This window comes from Amborella trichopoda, chromosome 6 (genome assembly GCF_054954075.1).
Source record: "Amborella trichopoda isolate Santa Cruz 75 chromosome 6, AtrichopodaSantaCruz75HAP2 v2.0, whole genome shotgun sequence".
Lineage (NCBI taxonomy): Eukaryota > Viridiplantae > Streptophyta > Magnoliopsida > Amborellales > Amborellaceae > Amborella > Amborella trichopoda.
This window is the reverse complement of record NC_142341.1, coordinates 19456692-19469066: the sequence shown is the minus strand read 5'-3', so window position 1 is coordinate 19469066 and position 12375 is coordinate 19456692. Positions and strand designations below refer to the sequence as shown.

General features: G+C 37.8%; 1 long non-coding RNA gene across 1 annotated transcript; it reads right to left on the bottom strand.

Annotated features, from left to right (window-relative positions):
- Positions 1-1116: 1116 nt before the first annotated feature.
- Positions 1117-5703, bottom strand: LOC148781658 (uncharacterized). Its single transcript, XR_016058176.1, has 2 exons — positions 5258-5703; positions 1117-1396 (listed from the first exon to the last, which is right to left on the bottom strand). It is a non-coding gene; the product is annotated as an uncharacterized LOC148781658 (long non-coding RNA).
- Positions 5704-12375: the final 6672 nt, after the last annotated feature.

Below are 12375 nucleotides of genomic sequence, written 5' to 3'. Positions count from 1 at the left end.
TGATACGTGCTATCTTCTCATTGGGGAGCACCTATAAAAAATATTAAAAATAATTTTTTGATAAAATATAATGACCAAAATACCTTTGAAACTTTCAAAGTTATTTTAGTCATTTTATTTTATTGAAAATATTTTTTTTATATTTTTTGCTAGTGCGAGTTTAATAAATGAATGGATGTCCACAATTTAGACTCAAAATAGTTTATAAAAAAAAAATTTAAAAATACAATAGTATAAAGACATGACATTGTGAATGGGGAAATCTTAGCCCTCAATACAGAATGGAAGGTTGGATAAGGGGAAGATAGAACTTCTATGCTGTAGGGGAAACATAGAAGGTTTGCCCTTAAATATAGGAAGTCTTGAGTATAGGTAGGGGTATCTTGGAAAAATATCATCTTTAAGATGGAGGTAATGGATAAGTAATCCTTTGGTAGTTAGTTTCTTGCAAAAGATAAGGAAGGGTTGAGAGGAAGTATGTACAAGGTAGAAAGAGAGTATTTTTTTTTTTTTGGGTTTTTTTAGTTTGTTATTTGTTTATCCCTCTTTCTTTCTTTCTTTCTTTCTTCCTTTTTTTTTTTTTTTTTTTCAAAGTCTATTTAAAGGGCATCTTTGTAAAGACAAAGATTAGGAATTTAGTAAATTGATCTTGTGCAAAGATTATTTTTTGGGTGGATTCCTGCAGACATTGAGAGAAGGTATACTCTCTCAACCTTTTTTATTTTTATTTATTTGTTCCCGTATTATTTTCTTCTTACATCACATTTCCATTTGTTGCATTATGGTCATGTTTTACTCTTTGCTTTATGTAGCATAGTTCATTTTCACATTCTCTGCTTTCTTTAAGTTCATAAAATCCATATGCACCATAAAGTCGATACACACTTTTTCATAGCCTCAATTGCATATTTATTAGGACTATTTTTTACTTTAAAACTGACACTTACGTGTTGGGCATTATAAGAGCGAGGCCCAATCTTTTGAAATCGGTCACTATAACCAACATTCTAGTGCTAAGGCATGCTCAAGGCCTGAGTAATATTAGCTACAAAGGAATTGGGCTTGATCTTGAGTGAGTGGCAATTGACATTAGCAATACTACATATCAAGCTAATATCATAGAAAAGGCTTTTTCATTAGAAAAATATTTCCAAAGTCAATATAAAGACAACTGTTTTATAAGTTGTGAGACCAACTCTCTAATCATATCAAACACTTTTCAATAAAAGTAGTAAAACAAGAAAATGTATTTTACACAAAAAAAACAAAACAAAAACTGTTGCATACGCCATAAAGCATCAACAAGTAGTGGATGAATGACCATCGATCCAAGCTCGTCCATTAGATGCTTTTGTGATACTTGTAATTGACATCCTGACTGGTACAAGGTCTTGATCTGCATCCAAATTTCATAAAAAATAAACAAAGCAATGTATTCCGCACATGAAGGTGGTTATGATGTGAAGTCAGTTAAAGACGTAGATGTTTAAGTTTATCTTTGCTTATGTGTTCTCTACATGGCAAACGTAATATTCACGAATTCCAAGAAAATATAGAAGTAATATTCAAGAATTCCAAGAAAATATTCAACAATTCCAAGAAAATATTCAAGAATTGAAGAAGTAATTTACTGTGACTTTCAGATGGAAAGTTGCGTGACTTTCAGATGTAATTTGTTATTATTTTTAGTACTTTGTCTATTCCTTGCCAACATCTAATCAATCAAGCCAAATGACCTAGTCCTGATAGAAATAATTGCGTCTTTGATGATGGGGTTGAACTTAACGACTGTCACCATTGTATAATTGATGGATGTGGCATGGATGGAATGCTCAACCGTATGGAAAGAGTCACAAACATAAATGCTTGTAACAGGTAGATGCCAACTGGATAAATACATTATGAATTTATGGTAACTATGGACAAATTGAAGAAATGGAGAAGTGGTATGATAAACCTCAATACGGAAAGAAAGACCTACGGGATCATCTTTTGTTGGGGAAATATAATTTTTTTTTTTTTTAATAATAATCACCTTTTATAATTTTGGCAACAAGATCACTCACAAATAGTCTTATTACAAATAATAGAAATACCAAAAATAAATAACACATCAATAAAATAAATCTCAACTACTTGATGTCATTCATACAACCTAATACTGTGCTTGAGAATATAAAATAAAAGAACAAGTAAATAAAAAAAAAGATACTGAAGATTACTTCAACCGGGCTTTTTACACCCCACACCGAGTTACCACATTCAATGGTACAAGATCTATGGTCTAGAGGTAACTTCGGACTCATCGTGCACCAAATTGGACCGTCCATCATGTGCGACGTTCGGCTCAGATTAAGCTTCTGACCATGTGCTCCTAATGGGTCTAGTTAGAGCTAGATCCGAAGCGCGAATGTCGTGATATGGCCGTTTGATAGATGAGACGTGTTGCTGGAAATATCTTGCCACTTTTGGAAGGTTTCCAACAAATTTCTCTCTTCGATTTCACCTGGCTTGGGTCGTGTTATCATGCGTGTCGCATATTAAATCGACCGAGTCGACGAGACGAACATGTTCCCAAAATTTGGGTTCTATCCGACTCGAGGTGAGGAAGATTTGGCCACGTGAATTTGCCTCCGAAATAGAGAACCACAGTTGGCATTAATGGAAACTGGTTCACCGAGGGTGCACCATAATAATATATGACCAACACATTTTGGGTAATGTGGCCATAACTTGCTCCAGAAGCGTCAAAATGCACTGAAAATTGGTACCTACGGCTTTTGAATGTTTTGAATCCAATGGCGAACATTTGACGCTTCGACAATGGTGATGTAGTTCAGAGTTCATTTTTAGCATGATAGAGGCAGGATTTTTAAAATTGTTTTGTCGTTTGCACTGCCTTAAACTTGTCGAATTGAGACGAAACTTGGCAGGTATTCTTAAGAGACCCTTAGGCACGTTCTTGAACCTTCTTAAACCATTATGAGAGTATCGAAAATTTCACTTATGGATCAGAGCTTATTGATTTATGGCTTCCGTAGTCCACAAGCATTTTGGTACATGCGGAGCTAGGTCACGTAGTGCTCTCTCCTTATTTATATCGGGGATACAAGTGATGGAAAACAACCTCAAACAGACCAGGATAGCTGATTTTGGCCAAACTAGGTAACTACCCCTTAAAATCTCTACTAAACTTTAACCCCCAAAATTAACTAAGGCCCCATCTAATTTTTCCAACCCTTAAAATTAACTTAAGTCTAAAGAGGAGAGAGAATACTACCTAAAGTTTCGGAAAGAAAAAATTAGAGAGAGATATATGGAGGAGAGAGAGTGAGGCGTGCCCCTCTATGAGAGAGAGGTGATGGGAGAGAGAGAGAGGTTGTGCATAGAGATTGGGGGGAGAGCACCTCTATTTATAGTGGATATTTAGGTTTAGGGTTTCTTAGGGTTTTCCCATAATTTGCCTCTTTCATGAGATTGAATTTAAACCGTTAATCAAAGTGACTTGTGGGGTGAGAGATCTGAGTCATCTATTCCATAGATGGGCTATCAACATTATGGAATGTGCTTGGACCATTATCCCCTTTTTCTTAAACTATTTTCTTATCAATATATTTAAATAAAATAAATATCATGCATTCCATAAAATTGCACGATCCATGTCACATATTCCATAAGGATATGTCAATAATTATCAAGCAAATAAATACTACCAAATAAGATAAGGTCAATATTTCCCTTCCAAGATTTGACAACATGCCACAAATCAAAGTTACTATATTTAACAAACTTGAACACAAAGCAACAAGAGAATCCAAGGGGTGGGGCGTGCCACCCCTTTGTGGCACATGTGGGACCCCACCCACATGCCACATGGTGGGCCCATGTGCACTTTGGGTCCCCCATAGAATTTTATAAAAAAAAATTTAAAATTAAATAAAACGAATTAATATGAATTTGAATTTTTACAACTTTGTAAAATCAATAACTATTTTTTTATAAGTCCAAAAATCATAATTAAAATATTGAAAGATTCATAAAAATTCAAAAAATAAAACTAAAATCATTTCAATAATAAAATGAACACAATTAAATTAATATGATGAAAAAATGATTCATATGGTTTTAGGAATTCAATCTGCAATAATGGGGTACTCCATCTTCAACTGTGGACTACAAACCACATTAACTTTATCGAACCGACCCAGTGTTTCTCATGACCTACAGTCCAATTAGAGGCTCATTAGCAGGTCACCAAAGTCAGGTCGATGAATCAAGGGGTCACAATCCCAATCTGTGGATTACAAGTTCTCCTCTAGAGACGAGTCAAGGTCAGGACGACTTGATGCGACACAACTCTATGGTGCATAGGGGTATCTCTTGCACATGCATACGCTTTACCCAAAGGTGGATAACTGGCTTTCCCGAACGATCTATCGATATGCATACCATGTGATGGAACATGGATGAGGTTTTAACCCCCGTCTCAATAGGCCTATCATCACATACAAGGGTCAGACGGTCCCTCGGCTCACTCATCTAGGCATGAGCTCTGACCTCATAAGGGCTAACCTAAAACCCTTTTCGGTTAATTCGTTATGCCCAGGTACCTTGGATTTTTCAACTGACTGGCCTAGATCGATAAGCACAGTCCGGTATAAACAAACATCATTCACTTAATATGGTCTTTGAGGGACCATACTCCCGCTAAGTTTATATTTCACTATAATAAAAATATTTCAATACGCCTTTAAAAACCATATAAACCTAACAAATACACGGGCATAAAGCCTTTAAAGACCATATAAACCTAACAAACACGTGGGTCCATACCCAAACTCTTAATATTTTGATCCAATGGAATGGAAGAGAAAATGATAGGAGTTGGCATTTCTCAAAAACAACCGTGAGTTTTAATTCAATTATAGAAACGTTTGGAAGTGAGGGAAACATTGAAGAAATGGAGCATATCTTCCGTACGATGAAAATGCAGGGGGATGAAACCTAATTGTATCGCGTACTGCTCTCTTCGTTTTACAACAGTGCCCATCTTTGGGCTCCTACAAAACTATGACCTGTAAAGTGTTTTCACATAAAAAATAGGAGTTTCAAGAAAGAAAAACATCCCAAAAAAACAGAGTTACAGGGGGCGGAAGAGTTTCAATGTAAGAACAGAGGTGAAGCCTACAAACAATATCATATTAACCAAAAAAAAAATCCAAAAAAAAAAATTCAGAGGTAAAGTCTACAAACTCACCTTTGTGTGGTGGGAGTACTGTAGAGCAGTAGAGACGCTGTTGCTGCTGTCTCTGTGGAGAAGATGAAGCCTTCGTCGAGAATGGAAAAGACGGATAATGGGAGAGAGAGAGACTTCTGATAATAGTGGAGACTATGAGAGAGAGAGGGATAATGGCAGGAGAGAGATTGAGGGAGAGAGGGGAAATGGCCGAGATAAAAAGACGGGAGAAATGGCGGGACTGTCAGAGAGAGGGAATAATGGTGTGAGAGAGAGAGGGATGATGGGGAAATTGGGGGAGAGAGAGGGGAGCAACGGCAGAGTGAGAGAGGGAAAGATTAGAGAAGAGAGAGGGTGAGAGGGTCACGGGTATAGAGAGAGAGAGGGAGTGAGAAGAGATGGCGTACCGTACGGAAAGACTATCCAAGTGGGGTTTTTGCCCTTTCACGGTGGACTTTCGTAAAGTCGAACCGAAACGGTTGATTGGATTTGGGCTTAAAGGTGATTTACCATGCTTAATCGGTAAATCGGCCGATTCAATTGTTCTAATCGGACAAATCTCGAGCGGTCAAAAAAGTATCGAAAGAAAATAGAAAGAATACAAAAAAATATATACTAAAATATGAAAAACATATAAAGAATGATTAAAACAATACAAATTCAAATGAAGTTGAAAATTAATGAAAAAAAATAGATTTTAACCAATTTTATATTTTTCAAGAGCTATTTTTAAAATTTTTTAAAAAAGATGAGAAAATATAAAAGTGTGTATTAATGATCAAAACAATTTTTAATCTTTACCATAATATAAAGAATATTTAAAAATACATTACAAATCAAATTCTTTATGTTTTAAAATTTATATATATTTTTTTGAATTTTTAAATACCGGTTGATCACCTTAACCGCCTAAAATTGAAACCGGCCACTGGCCGGTTCCGATCTAACCGAGTGGTTAGTTGTTAGATTGGGCGATTTTGCAACCAATGGTTTTAGCTCAAACAAATCTGAACTGTTGTGCGTAGTTCTTCCTTATACGTGATGAGCCGATATATATATATATATGAAAAATGCTATGGAAAGCCCGCTCTCATATAGCTCATTTTCAATGGCCGGGACGGAAAGCCACTCTCTCTCATTTGAAAAAAGTTTGAATTGATTCCGACGTCAGCCCTCTGCTCTAACAGTTCTCTCATTCAGCTTCCCTCTCTCTCTCAACTTTAAAAATGAATCAATACTATTTATATCCAAAATCAATAGTTGAAACCAGCGTTTTAAAAAACGCCGAGTCGAACAGGACTCGCCCGGTTCGACTCGGGAATAGTGAAAAAGGAACCGGATCGCCCAAAAATCGGAAATCGTCCGGTTCTAGAGAGAACCGGACGATTCTGTACAGTGAATCGCCGATTCACTGTACAGAATCGGCGAGTCCGAACAGTGAATCGGCGATTCCGTACGGAATTTTTTTTTTTTTTTTTTTTTTTTTTTTTTTTTGGGTAATCCATGATAGATTTTTTTGTAATCCATGATCGAATATTTTGGTTTTTTGTAACCCATAATAGAATTTTTTGTAATCCATGATCGAAATGTTTGTTTTCTTTTCTTGTAATCCATGATCGATTTTTTTGTTTTTTTTTTTTTTTTTTGTAACCCATGATAGAATTTTTTGTAATCCATGATCGAATGTTTTGTAATATATGATCGAAATGTTTGTTTTTTTTTTGTAATCCATGATCGAAATGTTTGTTTGTTTTTTTTTAATCCATGATTGAATTTTTTGTTTTTTGCTTTTTTTGTAACCCATGATAGAGTTTTTTGTAATCCATGATTGAATTTTTTGTAATCCATGATCGAACTATTTTTTTCTTTTTTTGTAATCCACGATTGAATTTTTTGTTTTTTTTGTTTGTTTTTTTTTGTAATCCATGATCGAATTTTATGTAATCCATGATCGAATTTTATGTAATCCATGATCGAATTTTATGTAATCCATGATTGAATTTTTTGAAAATTTGTGATTTTTTTTGTTTAATCCATGATCGAATTTTTTTTTGTAATCCATGATAGAATTTTTTGAAAATTTGTGATTTTTTTTTTAATCCATGATCGATTTTTTTGAAAATTTGTTTTTTTTTTTTTTAATCCATATTATTCAAAGAGAAAACGAGAGAGATGATGATTTTGAGGCCACACTATCCCAGCCATATAATTCACATATCGAGTCCCAACAGCAACAGTGTAGGGATGAGCACGAAATACTGTAAATTAAATGCTGAATGGCGGTTCATGTAGGGAAAGAACATATCAATATTCGCATATTCATTCAAAAACATGAAAATTCTTAATGGAGTACCCTCATTTTTTATTGAATTCCTAAAAACCAATATTTATAATGAATTTTAATAATTTTTTCGGATTTTGTTGAAGCTTTATTCTGACTGATTCACCCGATTCCGATCAGGATCGCCGATTCGTCGATCCGGATCGCCGATTAGCCGATCCGGATCGGTTTTTGAAAAGCCCGATCCTGGTCACCGATCCGGTTTTTAAACCATTGGTTGAAACCATTTACACTTCTCTCCCTCTCTCTCCCAAACCAGCAAGACTTCTTTCTGTTATACGTCATTTTTGGCGTACTTGTATTCTCATGGTGAATAAGAAGAGAGTCGATGGTTATCTGGTCCCGTCGGTGCCCAAGATGCTGACAGATGACGGGAACACTGTAACAATAAACTTAAATTTGGGCGACCTTTGAAGAAGTGTCAGAATGATTTCAAATTTCATGAGAAAGTAGTTTTGGATGCTCTAAAGACACCCACAAAGTTTCGCCACGCTATGATGAGTTTTGATATGATTACGACGAAACTGGGTTTTCAAATCCAATTCCTATCATGCTGAAAATGGACCCTATAACTACATCCCTATTTTCTAGGTCTCAAAACAGTATCAGACCGCCACCCCCAGGTACAAAATTTCAGCTTAATCGGACCCTCCAGGATCATTATGGGCCTAACTACCATAAAAGGATAGATTTTACAATATTGCAGTGCACCCTCAGTGAACCAGTTTCTATTTATAAAAACTGTGTGATCATTTTGGGATGATTTTCAAATGCTCATAACTCACTCGTTTTGAGTTTAATTAAGCTCAAATTCTGACATGAGTTAGATCTTGATGATCCACTCGTTTTGACATATGGCACGTGTCATGGCGTGATCCAAAACAAGAGAATTTTTAGAGATAAGATGGACTCGAAACATGAAAATTCAGATTTTATAAAGAATAACATCCAATTCTTTGAGTGGCCATAGCTCAAGATCCCGATGTTGGATTGTCACATGTATACGTATGTTGCGACCGTGCTTTGAAGAGCTACAGTTTGATATAACTTTTATGTATAATCAGAGGTTTGCTGACACAAATTTTGAGGTTGGAAATGACATACTTTTCTGGTTGTTGGAATCCCATTTTTCGGTGACTTACCAAAATTGGAATGTGCTCAAATAGAGACGAAAATGGACAAAATTTGTTGCAAAATGATCGTGATAGTATCATCTTCAATTTGTGATCAAAATGAAGGCTTGGAACGTCATAAATCGTACCGGATTGGTGGTCCAAGAATCACAAAGTTTATAGACTTGGCCGAATTTTAGGTTCTTCCTTAAAAATCCGTTTCAAGACAATTAAAAGGTATTAAAACGTGCACAATAGTTCAAACATCAATTCTACGATAATTGATCCCCGGAATGACCGTCGTAAGTATTTGAAAAAGCTCTTGAGGCCTAACAATGGCGAGAGGCCCCTCTTGGAGGGATGATTTTGTCACTTATTGAAAAATGCTTAAGAGTATTCTGGTCATTTGGTCCAAAAATGGGATTAATATTTTAATTAATAAAATGTGTATTTTTTTAATAATAATTTTAGGTGTTTTTGAGCATTCCACCCTTGTTTTGTGGTTGTTCTATATAAAGAACCCAAGTCATTTGTAGTACTCTCTCTTAGACTTTTGAATACTTGAGTATTTAGAGTGAAAGTCTTGAATTCTTAGCTTGTTCTTTTACTTTGCTTTCAAGTTTAAGATTTAAGATGAGAGGAGAGAGAAACATTTCTAAGAGAGAAAATACCCTTAGAATCCTACACTTTCTAAAGCCCCAAAGTTCTAATTCCTTTAGGATTCCCAACTCTCAATCCCATACTCCCTATAACTCCTAGCTTCCATACACCCTAGAACCCCTACCTTCCAATCCTATTCCATAGACCCTACACCTCACCTTGGCTTACCTACATCTTAGCCTCCATATACTAGAGTACATCATATACCCTAGCCTATCCTACACCTTACCCTATACCATACACACTAGCTCTTATACACCTCACCTCAGCCTAACATACCTAAACCATACACCTAAGCCTTGGATCCTAGTCTTGACCCACCAAAGATTATCTCTCATGTGCATGCAAAGGGACCGACGAAGGTGCACCTAGGTTCAAGCTCGTTTTAGGTCCAATCTCTCTCATCTCCCTTCTCTCTAATCTATCTTCTTTCTCTCTCTTCAATCTTTATCTTCTATTCTCTCTTTCTCCCTCTCTCTCTCCTCCTGCTCAGACCCAGAGTGGGTCTAAGCCCTCCCTCTCTTCTCTCTCTTTCTCTCTGTCTCTAGTCCCAGACACGGACCCATACCTAGGGCGAGCCTGATCACATCATCCCTCTTCTGCCTGCATCTCACTCTCTCTTTTTCGTCTGCCCTCATCTTGCCCTCCCACCCATCTACCCTCATCTCACCCTCTCTTTTCGTCCGCCCTCTCTTGCTTTCATCTCACTCCTCTCTCTGTCCGCCCTCTCTCGCCCTCATCTCACTCCCTCCCACTTGTCCGCCCTCATCTCATTGTTGAAGGGTATTTTTCGACACTTGTTATGTCCGATATGCATAAGGAGAGAGCAACTTGCAACCTGGGACCACAGGCACCAAAATGCCTATGGATCACAAAAGCAATAGTCAAATAAGCCCCCATTTAGAACATAATTCATGACAGTTTCATAATAGCCCCAAAATGGTTGAAAACGTGGCTAAGGTAAGAATGCCCACCAAGTTTTGTCGTAATCTGACGTAGCTTAAGTGGATCAGAGTTCAAAACAGTTTTTCAAAATTCGACCTCTAGCACTGAAAAGAAGACTCTGTAACTACAGCCTTACCACTGGAGCTTGAGATAATCACTAAACTACTTCCATTGGATTCAGAATGTCTGAAAACCCCCGGGTACTAAGTTCCGGCTTAATCGGATGCCTTTGGACCAACCTACGACCAACTTACCAAAAATAGGTAGGTCGCACGCGAACTTGGTGCACCCTCGGTGAACTAGCTTCTATTTATGGAAACTGTGTTCTCCAATTTTGAGCTGAATTTCCCTTGGCCATACCTCCTTCATCCCGGGTCAAATTGAGCCCAAACTAGGAGAAGATGTTCGTCTCATCGACCCAATCCTTTTGACATATGGCATGCCCGCTGGCGTGACCTGAGCTAGGAGAAATAGAAGAGGGAAGATCGCCATGGGAAGGCAAAAGTCGCAGGGAATTTGAAGAAGAAAGTCCCTTTTGATCTAAAAGCCACGTCACAACGCATGCATACTCGACCGACCTGAAAACATAGGCATTGCAACCACAGGATCAAGAACCTCATTCAGGCTAAACCTCACGCGTGATGAACGACTGGATTTACTGCATTTCAGGGACAAAGAAGAGGCAATTTCCAGCCACCGGAATCCCAACTCCAACCAAAGTTTCCAAATTGAGAAAGTGGTCATTCAAGTGTCAAATTGAGCCATTTTTATTGTAAAATCATCAGGGCGACTTGCCCGACAATCTACTGTAAAGAAATCAAGGAGAAAAATCTTGAATCAAGCACAATCTCGGATCTAGGGTCACAAGTTTCTCGCAAAACTTGTCACTTCGAGTTAGTAACTCAAAACCTCGGTTCACAGCCCAAAATCTATACCAAAATGACCACCACATCGAGCTTTACAAATGTATGGTACTCTTTTGGCCAGATAGTTGCCGGAAGGACCCCTTGTCAGTCACAAGGAGTTCACCTGATTTTGATGGCCATGGCAAGGACTGGTCTAGAATTACTTAGCTTGTTGTGAGCAAGGGGAAAGATCGTCATTTTGCCCTTAATTTCTTGCTTTTCTTTAATTCATTTTAATTGTATTTTTCAACAATTAGGTTAGTTTTTGAGCATCTACTTGTGTTCTAGTGGTTGCCTATATATATCAAGCATGTAATAACCAAATGAGAGGTTCTCTGTTCCTTAGTTCTGTTCTACCTAATTCAAATTATTGAGTGCTTCCCCATTATTTTCCCTGTGTTTTGTGTTTGAGAGAGAGGAAAGAGAATATTTTTGCCCATGCCCCCTAGTCCTAACCGCTGAGACAAGGACTGCTAGGTAATCTTATCCTTTCTCACATGTGAAGGTGAGGCTGACGACTTGCTCTCTCTCCTTTTCTCCTTTATCTCACTTGTCTCTCTTTTTCTCTCTTCTTCTCTCTTCTTCTCTCTTTCTCTTTATCCCTCTCCTCTTTCCCTCTCTTCTTCTCTCTCTTTCCCTCTCTTCTCTTCCCTTCCCTCTCTTTGTCTCTCTCTTCTCTTTCTCTTCCCTCTCTCTCTTTCTCTCTCTTCTCTTTCCCTTCCTCTCTCTTCCTCTTCTCCAAACGACAGTTAGGGGACTTTTCCCAAGTGGAATTCTCAACCGCTGTCTCATTCTTTCACCCTCTCCCTATTCGGGGGCGATGGCCTGAGCCTTTTTCCAAGAGGCAGGCTTCAGCTGCCGTCTCGTCCCCTCTCCTTCTGTGTTTCTCTCCCTCTTTCCTCCCATTGCCCCGAGTGGCAGCCTCAAGGCCTTTCCCTGAGTGGTAGCCTCAATTGCTAACTCATTTCCTCCCTTTTCTCCCTCTCTCTCCTTTTTCTCTCTTCAAAAGTCCTTCCTTCTCTTCTCTCTTCCCTAAGCGGTGGCTTAGCCACTATCTCGCTCTCCTTTTTCTCTCTTCAAAAGTCCTTCCTTCTCTTCTCACTTCCCCGAGCGGCAGCTTAGCCACTCTCTCGCCCACCTCCTTTCTCTCTCTTCAAAAGTCCTTCCTTCTCTTCT